This window comes from Mastigoproctus giganteus, chromosome 4, assembly GCF_048544385.1.
Source record: "Mastigoproctus giganteus isolate SK-2022 chromosome 4, ASM4854438v1, whole genome shotgun sequence".
Classification (NCBI taxonomy): Eukaryota; Metazoa; Arthropoda; class Arachnida; order Uropygi; family Thelyphonidae; genus Mastigoproctus; species Mastigoproctus giganteus.
In genome coordinates, this window is record NC_143578.1 from 239127246 (window position 1) to 239138153 (window position 10908).

The window sequence follows — 10908 nt, forward strand, 5'->3', positions numbered from 1 at the left end:
AAAGGAATCAGAACAGCAGACACTAGCAATTTATAAATTGGGTCGCTAGGTGGCGCCACAGGTAAAGCTGTACTTTTATTTCACTTATCAAGAGGAGTTATCATTTTGCTATCATGGCATGTTGATATTATTTTCAATTTTATAAGAAATTTTCAAAATTTAAAAAAAATTGCGATCAAAGTTCATAAACGTGCACCTGAATTTTAATTTATTTTATTAATTATATTTGAAATTACAAATTTTTAACATGTCAGCGATACGAATTTACATATTAGCATTAGCATTAGCATTAGCATTAGCAGAGGCATATGATGCAAGAAAGCAAGCTTATTCAGCATCAGCCAAAAAAAAAAAAAAAACCCACTCCCATTTCACCCCTCCGTTCGTTCGAAATACCTGTCCAGTTGAGCTTTAAATTTGTTTAGGCTATCAAATTCAACAACAAGTGATGGAAGTCGGTTCCACCAACCAACCACCAGCTGGCCAAAGGCAAATTTCCGCACATCTATCCGACATCCGTCCTTCCTCAATTTGAATTTATGCCCTCTGAGGTGATTATTCTGAGAAAGATGAAGAATCCCATTGGCATTGAGCATGCTCAAACCATTCAAAGCCTTATACACCTCTATCAGATCACCTCGCCGGTGCCTAGTCTCCAAACTCTGTAATTTGCAAAACTTAAGCCTTTCTTCGTAAGAGCAACCCTTTGTTCCATTTACTAATCTTGTTGCCCTTCTCTGTACCCGTTCCAGCAGCTCTACATCCTTCTTGAAATGAGGCCTCCAGACCTGTATACAGTACTCAAGATGTGGCCTTACCATTGCCTTATACAAGGGAATAATCACCTCCTTATCCCTGCTAGAAAAATTCCTGTATATCATTGACAAGACACCATGAGCTACTCTTGCAGCTCGTCTGCACTGCTCAGAGAACTTCATATCTGCCTGCACAATTACCCCAAGGTCCTTTTCATTCTCCACCACTGTCAGTGTAGTACCGCAGAGTTGATACGTTGCTCTGGGGTTACTGTTTCCCATATGCAGCACTTTACATTTGTCGATGTTAAACCTCATTTGCCACCTCTCAGCCCATCTGTTCAACCTTTCCAGATCCTGTTGCAGCAGCATAGCGTCAGTATTGTCCTTAACGACCCTGCCAACCTTTGTATCATCTGCAAACTTGGACATTAAACTTGATATCCCATCATCAATATCATTCATAAACACCGAAAACAACAACGGACCCAACACTGAACCTTGAGGAACTCCACTAATAACATTAGTCCACGTTGAGCAGTGTCCATTGATTACCACTCTCTGTCTTCTGCCACTCAACCATCCCCTTATCCATAGCAGCAATTTGCCTCCAATGCCACACTGCTCCAATTTGTGCAGCAGTCTTCCATGTGCAACAGTATCAAAAGCCTTTCTAAGATCCAAATATATAATATCAAAGTTATTCCCTGCATCCAGTTCTTTATTAAATTAATAAAATATACGAAAAATAATACAATGAGGCACTTAATTTATCCTACTATTTACTTTCCATCTCATTAAAAGAATTTGTAGTTGTGGGATGATTTCTGGTTGAAAGAATTTTGCCGAGAGGATAAATTTTCTTTTCTTTTATTTTTTCTCTGGTTGGTTTTCAGTTATAGGAGATTTTGGACTGTCATTTCCTGATGATCGTGGTGTTGAAAGCACTACTGGCTGTCCCCTCCACAAAGTCCATCATCATCTGCTCCACAGTTTTCTGCTTATTGGTTAGCACAAAAGAGGACAACCTGCGTTCACGACGACCATTGGTCCGGCTACTCTCTTCACTATCTATCCACTCTTAGAACACCTTTAACTGCAGCAGAATCCATTGATTTTACTGCAGTATGCTGTAAAGTTATGCTGCAAATAGCCCACAAGGTCAGCATTTTCCGTAATACTGCTACTCTTCACCTGGTAACCGACAATCAGCCCTTTTTCCAATCTGTCAAATCACGTCCATAACATTTTGACAAGACGCTGTATTTTACAAACTGGTATCTGCGCATCTTTATTAGGTCTGAAATTTGACAACCACATAGGTGCGCGCTGTCAGATAATCAGCGCCTCGGGGATTGTCTTAGTTAACTAGGTTCCAGTGATACCAATAATTTTATTACAACCATGAATTGCATTGTTTTTTTGTTTTTTTTTTTTATGAGGATTCTGACACTTTGGATAAATGTCTAAAGGAGGCGCCTGGGATTGATATATACCTGGGTTAGTCGGTTGCTATGCAGAATCCATTGATTTTACTGCAGTATGCTGTAAAGTTAAGTGATTTCGTGGTGGACCTATTCCCTCTGCTATCGCTGTCGATGTATGGTTTGATGATTGCTCCTGGTGGCCAGAGGTTAGTGTCTAAGATAATTTGTTGTTTCTCTGATGAACAGAAGATGACAAAAGAAACAAACAAAGGATGCCTTGTTTCGGTGGGTTTGACTCCATCTGTGCTGTGTTATCAGCGCCAATACTGCGTCTTCTGCCTCATCCTGGCAAAGTGAGGATGAAATGTGAGTCCAACGTCCCAGGTGAGGCCAAGATCAGTATGAGAGGTCACCTTTTCCACCGGTTCCCCACTAACAAAGATTTGGATATCATTTTTGACTTTCTTCTTGGTTATCGTCAGTTGTGCTGATTTGGAAGGGCTCAGATGCAGCCCTATTGTGGCAAGATAACTTTCCAAGCTCAATATCTGCCTAAAGCTTGTTGGTTGATATTATGAATCTGATGATTATGATCTGAGCCCACGTAGAACTTCAGATCGTCGGCATAAGAGCCAAAGTTCGGATTCTGAGCAAAGAAAGGCTCCAAAACCGCTGTAAACAGGATAGCTGACAGTACGCTTCCTTGTGGGATGCCTCTTGAGACGTGAATAGTTACTTGAAAGTCATTGTGGGTCACAGACAGATGTCTAGGGAGTAAAATAGACTTCAAAATTTGAAGTAAGGTCCGCCAGGCCGAAGTAGTGTTTCAGAATGGTAAAAAGAGCTGGGAGGTGTATTCTGTCATAAGCCGATTTTATGTCGAGGAATATGATATCAATCTGTGATTTGTTGTTAAGGGTGCGCTGAATTCTGACGAGGGTATCAAGAAGATTGGTAGTTGTTGATCTCCTTTGTAGAACGGTATGCAGGTACTCGGGCCTGTGTGCAAAGCAATGCTGGGCAATTGTTGGCTGAATTACTTTTTCGAAAATTTTGAGTAAAGAACAACTGATGGATATTGGTCTCAGGTCTTTAGGAGATTTGGGTCTCTTGATCTTTGGAATGGGTTTAACATGGTAGGTTTTCCAAATTGAAGGAACTATTCCAGATTGCAGAATTTGTCTGAAAAGGTGAAGGAGAAGGTCGACTATATATGGTCTGCAAATTTTGATAATAAAGAGTGGGAAACCATCCGGACCTACAGTGGCTTTGTTGGGTAGTTTATTGATGACATCAATTAGGGTCTCTCTAGTTATTTCTATTTCAGACAAGTGTTCCCTAGGTAATCAGTCCTCCTGCGAGAGAAAGGATTCAGAGTCAGGAAAATCTGCCTGCTGTAAGCTGAAATGTGCCCATTCTGGATAAGCTTTTTGTCAATGGCTAGATGATGATGATGATGATGATGCGAAAGGATCCTTCTACCACTCTTCAACCTATTGAGAACAGCTTGGTTAAGAACCAGCCTTTTCTTTTTCAAGAAGCAAGCTCTTTCCTTCTTAAAGATGGAATGGTCGGAGGCAAGTTGGGTTTTTCTGCCATTTCCGGTAGGCCTTCTGCTTCTTGATGAAAGCCATCTTAGTTTCCTTATTGAAACCCCGATTCGACCTGTTACCAATCCTGGTGATTCCGGCTGCACCATGTAGTACAATTAACTTCAGTTGTTCCGACAAGAGCATAACGGCATCCTCCAACGGCTCAGAATAGAGACGCCCCCAGTCAAACCCAATCAAGCATTGGAGAACGATCTCTGGCTTCAGATATTTGGTAGAGAAAGCAATCCTAGGCAGTTCAGCAGAGTACTCGTCAGGCAACCCAAGAGAATTGCTCTGTAAGGATAGTTTACATGCAATTGGAAGATTAGGTCCAGTGCTTGACACGCTCTAGTTGGTTGCATCACTAACCGTGTAAGGTTAGTGACGCAATATTCACTCCACATTTTGTTATACTTGGTAATCAACATCGCTTGAGATGTAACAGGCATTTGTGGCTCTGCGATTTAACAAATTAAAGAATAGAGTTAATGAGTTACACTTTCGTATTACAATTTACTTATTTCTTCCTCGATTTTAATAACAGTTGTAATAGAACCCGTATTTAACTTTTCTGCTATGGTTAATGTTACAGTAGATCATGAATTATTACTATTCTTCTATATGAATAATAAAACTTTCATGATTTATGTATTTAGTAAACTGATAACAAAAACGGGAAAAAGTGCAAAAAATTTATCAGTGAACCGAAGACTTAGAACATTTCGTTTCAGCGTGTTCACCATATTATATGTTCATTCCTCCAATCAGCGCACAGGAACAAACATAATATCCACTGATTAAACTACAGTATACAGTAGGCATATTGTAGTTGAATATACAGTATATGGATAGCCTGCAAAAACCAACTTTGTATTCGAAATCAACAGATCAGAAGCAGTCAGGGTTATCGTGCAACATGAACTAACTTCCTTTTTGTCGAAATCGAGGCCACGCACACAACCATGAAACCACATTTATCAAAGTGAAACGAACGTTGAGAATCCGGCATATGTGTTTTGTACCATATTTTTTTTGAATGATTAAGATAATTCTGATAACGTATCTGCTGACACAGCAAAGGAAAACCACCACGTGATTCGGGAACAACTCCAGTTGCTGTCAGATTCAACCTCATGAAGTTACTAATTATCTACCATGAACAGATCCTGGTACGGTTAACAAGGGACCAAAACGTATAAATAAAGTCTAGGACACCCAAAAAGGTCCGAAAATGGCAACTCTCTTCGCCCTGATTCTAGCGGTGGTAGCCCTCTCCAGAGGTGACCGAATCCCTACAGAGGAAGATGGTAGGTTATTCAAAATGCAATTAATGTATTTTTTTTTTAAATAATTCAATAAGCAAAATAGCAAAAAATTGATTTAACAATCGGAAATATTAACCACATTTTCTTTTATTTTTATTCTTTTAGTGGCCCTGGCAGCAGCTGCGATGGAAAACCCAGGTGAGTAAAAATTTCAGTTTTTCATTTATCCCAGAGATAGGGCATCTAACTGCGCAGTTCATATGAATATTTATAAAATAATTCTGCTTCTATTTTCGAATATTATCAGGCTTCGCGAATAAAAGAAAGTAAACGAGAAAAAAAAGTACCCCGAGTTGGTTAAAGTATTACTGAAAAAGGTCTTTCGACTGTGTATATCAAAGAGCAGTATCCACAACATCTAAAGATTACCAAATCTTATTAGTATTAGTAATGGCTGCATGGTGCAAGAAAGCCTATGGCTTATGCTGCACCAGCAAAAAAAAAAAAAAAACGAACAAAACAATGATAAAAAAATAAATATTAAATAAATAAATAATAATAATTAATAAAAAAAGGAAATTAAACCTATCATCCTATGCGCTTCCCTGACCGGAAGGTACTATCCAAATGAGCTTTGAATTTCCCCAAACTGTCAGCCTCTACCACCCATGAAGGCAACTTATTCCAGTAATTTATAACTCGCTGGCTAAAATAAAACTTCCTGCAGTCCAATCTAAACATTTCCCCCCGTAACTTGAATTTATGTCCCCTAGTTCTAGCATCATTTATAATCTTGAAAATATCGTCCTCATTCATTTTACTGATGCCTCTCAGAGCCTTAAACACCTCAATCAAATCTCCTCTAAGGTGTCTAGTTTCCAAACTCTGCAACCCACATATTCAAAGTCTTTCTTCATAAGGACGCTCTTTTGCCGATCTCACCAGGCGAGTTACCCGTCTTTGCACCCTTTCAAGAAGCTCGATGTCTTTCTTTAGGTGCGGTCTCCATACTTGAACACAGCATTCCAAGTGTGGTCTAACAAAAGCCTTATATAATGTGATTATCACGTCCCTATCACTACTTGCAAAATTTCGATAGATGATCGTCGATAGGACACCATGGGCCTTCCTTGCAACCTGTTTACAATGCTCAGAGAATTTCATGTCTGACCGTATCGTAACACCCAAATCCCTTTCCTCCAGTACTGGGTTTAGTTGAACTCCACCAAGTGAATAAGTTATTTTGGGATTAATGTTTCCCAGGGATTACTGTTACCTTACACTTTGTTGGATTAAAGCATAGCTGCCATTTTTCTGACCATTTCTGAAGTCTATCTAGGTCTCTCTGAAGAAGCTCAGCTTGACAGTGATCATTAACCACTCTACCAATTTTAACATCATCTGCAAATTTAGACATCACGCCCTCTATCCCTTCATTGATGTCGTTTATGAAAATTAAAAACAACAGTGGTCCTAATACTGATCCTTGGGGAACCCCACTTCTTACATCAACCCAATCTGAGGAATAGCCATTTATCACAACCCTCTGCCTCCTGCCCTGAAGCCATCCTGCTATCCATCTAAGGATTTTTCCAGTGATTCCCACCTGTTCCAGCTTATAAAGCAACCGCTCATGTGGGACTGAGTCAAAAGCTTTGCTGAAATCTAAATAAACAATGTCGAAATTATTCCCTAAATCCAGCTCGGGAGTGACCCTTTCGAAATAGCGAACCAGATTTGTTAAACATGATTTTCCCTTTACAAAACCATGCTGAGTATCCTTGAGAATTTCAATTCGATTCAAATGATCCTGAATTCCACCATTGATCATTGCATCCATGATTTTCCCTACCACTGAAGTCAGACTGACAGGTCGATAATTTCCCACAGAGCCACTCTAGAGCAAAGTTTCCGGCATCCCCTTGCCCAATACTTCTCCTTCAACCCATGTACGGTACTAAGTACTATAGGTTTTGACACCTTTTGTGTTTGGGGTTTTCATAAAAAAAAAAAAAAAAAAACCCTTATGTATGGGATATACATTGGCACTTTTCCAATAGAAGGGAATCTCCCCAGAGTCTAGTGATGCTCGCATAATTAGCCTCAATGGTTCAATGCACTCGCTTGCCGCCTCCCTTAAGTTTACAGGGTATATTCCATCAACTCCAGGAGCCTTACTGGTGTGTAAGCTCGAAAGTTTTTTCATTAAATCTTGCGAATTTCAATATCATTAATTACATATTTTTCAACTTCGCTACCACAATTTCCGATTGCCACAAAAGGCTTTTCATTTGTAAATATCGATGCAAAATAATTGTTGAGTTCATCTGCAACGGCAGCTGGTGTATTTATTACTATCCCATTTCCCTTACGTAAAGGTCCGATCTGGTTTGTCCTGCTCTTCTTCGCATTTATATATGTGAAGAATTCCCTATCCCCCCTCTTTGCTCTGTTTCCTAGTGATTTCTCATAAACTGCCTTTGCCTGTTGAACCTTTTCTGTGGTTCTATTACATATAACCTTGTAGCTGTTATAGGCTTCAGTACTTTTTATTGCTCTGTAACCTTTCCATGCCACCTTTTTCTGCTCAAGTAATGCGGCAACTTCACTATTCATCCAACTTGGAACCCTCCTCGTGGAGTATGTTTTTAATGGTATATACGCATTCATATATTGCGTATATACCATTAAAATTATGAATATTAAAAATATTCGTATATATTACACTGGAGAGAAAGTTTTGTTATATATTATGATGGAAACATATTTGAATGTGAGGGGTGGGCATTTAATTCGCGGACTGGTGCAAGATCTTATCTTAACTGCTATCATCTGAATCTTCTGTGGATTTCTCCTCGAAATACTCTCCCTTCAACTTTACACACTTGGGCCACCGTCCTGCCCACTCATTTAATGCTGCTTGCAAGACATTTTTCAAAAGACTTCAAAGTGTTTCTGTTATGGATGTGGCAGAATCTCTCTGATTGTCTTCATGGAGAAATAACTTCACACTAGAAAGTTCGGTCACACTAGAATATGGCCATTCTACCAAGCCACTTGTTACCATATGCTTCATTCATCTCCTTAACTGTTTCCGATGCATTTAAGCCCAATCTGACACAATAACAAATCGCATATCGCTGTTTAATCTGTATGTCCGACATGATACTTGCTTCAAAACGATCGTCAGTGACACGCCCTTAAAAATAAAAAAAAAAACTACACGCAACACTAGCTGGACAAGTACTGGCATGCGCACACAGAGTCTGCTGAGAAGCGATCTGGGAGAATGCCTCTAGATGCAGTTATGGAAAGTTCGAGTGGTAAATATAAAATCTTGCACCAATCCGCGAATTAAATGATCCCCCCTCGTATTTGCAAAAGAAAGCTATCTTCACCTAAATTTAATTTTATAAAGTTATTTAATGCATTTCTTTCTGTTCTTCTTTAAGTTTTTGAATAATGTCCCGGTTATTTTTTGTCGCTAAGAATCATTGGTAACATCTCAATCTCATTGCAGATCTGTTCGAAGGAGATATTGCTGGTATTGATCCACATGGAGTAAGTATTCTTGTTTTGGATTGTTATGATAATGGATTCTAATTATGCGATCCACTAAACAACACCCATTTTTCAGGATAGGAACGCCATTGTGAACATGAAGAGATACTGGCCAAAAGGCGTGATCCCATACATCATTGACTCCTCAATTTGTAAGTGAATTATTTCTAACTGAAACACTGCTAATTTCTTTAAGAAAGGTTATTATTTTAAATTATAAGGCACAATAAGAGTATTTTTGTATTTGTGCTTTTGTATATCTACATGAAGAAGGCTGGACTACACCTTCCGATAAGTAGTACACGTTTGCAAATCCTATTTCGTAATAAATTGGTTTTGAATACACTGATGAAGTTTTCACTACTCTTTGCTACCATGAATCGAAATGGTTACTGAACTTTCCTCACATATAATATATTTTGTGTTTTTAGCTCAATATACTAATGTCATCATGCAGGGCATCGAAGACATCCATAACCACACCTGTGTTCGGTTCATAAAAAGAACAACAGAGAGCAACTATATAATAATGAAGCGCATAAAAGGGTAAATATCTTTGTCCACACTTCAACATTTTGTGTATTAAAAACAGACTACTTAAATGCAAAAAAATAGTTTTTTTCTTCTTACAGAATATTCATAAAGCTGTTTGAAAATGATTTTCCTTTGGGAAAATTGTTTCTCCTTTCATCTAATGGTTCCCTTCTGTTATACTCTTCTGTTTTCTTTTGCTTTCAGATGTTATTCTGTTTTAGGAATGAAAACTGGAAGACAGGATGTCTCACTAGATGATGATTGTTACTGGAAGCAGATAGTGACCCACGAACTTCTACACGCATTAGGATTTGACCACGAACAAAACAGATCAGACAGAGACGAGTACCTCACAATTCACTGAATAACATTAAAGATGGTGAGAATCGAATTTTTCAATCAATTTTGCGTCATCTATTGGGTGAGGAGAAATCCATTGATTGTATGTTTGCAATGTGCACGGAAATGCCATTAATACCCGGACACCCGAATATTAATGAAAAATGAAATTTATGCGAGTGTTTTTATACTCATTTTTATTCTTTTTTCAGGTCAAGCTCACAACTTTGTGAAAAGGCAGAAGTGGATGAACATACTAGTAGATAATTTCGATTACGATTCCGTAATGTTGTATGACAACACAGCCTCTTCAAAGGATGGGAAGTCATTCACCATGGAGGCCAAAAGTGGGAGAGCATTACCAAACATTATACGCAAGCCAGGAATGAGCGCAAGTGATATCAGGCGTGTGAATACAATGTACCAGTGTGTCCCGGGTATGTGCAATTATCCTTCCTTGAGGGTGCCCGCCCTAGATGCACTTCCGCCTAATAGTTTGTAACCACATTGCATTTTTCTCGTGTTAAATATAAAAATACGAAATCAGGAAATAATATTTAAGAAATCTGGAGAATATTCTAGAAAATTTTCTGAAGACTCCTGAGTGGCTTAGTAGTCTTCAGCACATTGTCATCACTCATTTCAAATGCATTGATGAAAACTGTTACGTTCTGATCCGAAACGTTAGGCGGAAGTGTATAACTTTTAAAGTTGTTTTTACAGATCAAATAATCCATTATCGTTATATCATTGGATTACCGCTTGAAAGCTTTGCATTTACAGATGAACTTCTGTTTCTAGGTGTGAAAGTCCCCGATCCTCCTGTGATGCCCGATATCACCTGCGATTTCGAAGAAGACGATTGCGGTTTTACTAAATATCTTAATAGACAATTGAATTGGTCATACGGACAAGGAACACTTGGAGGAAGAACAAGTAATTTACTATTTTTTATATTTTTAGAAATTTTCTTTTTATTTTGTAAAAACACCACATGAATCTTTGAGTGTAGATGGAAAATTTCAAATTGAACAGTGCAACAGATAATATTGCTTTATTTTACATGAGTAGACGCTGCTTACTTAGAAATTTATCTCTGTGAAACAAAGACACAGCTTATTTTTTCCTGAAACATATACCCTGGATATCAACAAATGACCTCCATTTTGAAGGCAAAGGAGAAATACAGAAAAAGGCTTTGTTCTGGTCTCTCAAAAAAGCCATTTACAGCTTGAAAATCGATGTTCACGAAAGTATTCCTTCAGATTTCTATAATAGGTTGTAAAAAATCGAAAGATTCAAAAGTAGTGTTACCGCCAACGCTAACTGTGGAACAGTCGGAAATGGTCATGTGGTCTGACGAGTCTCGATGCACATTTTTTGCTCCAATGGTACGGCGAAAGTGTGGTGCGAACCGCATAAAGCCATCCATCCA

General features: G+C 38.6%; 1 pseudogene; it reads left to right on the forward strand.

The window, feature by feature from the left end:
• The first annotated feature begins 5005 nt into the window (after positions 1-5005).
• LOC150087536 (astacin-like metalloprotease toxin 1) lies at positions 5006-9975 on the forward strand (annotated as a pseudogene).
• Positions 9976-10908: the final 933 nt, after the last annotated feature.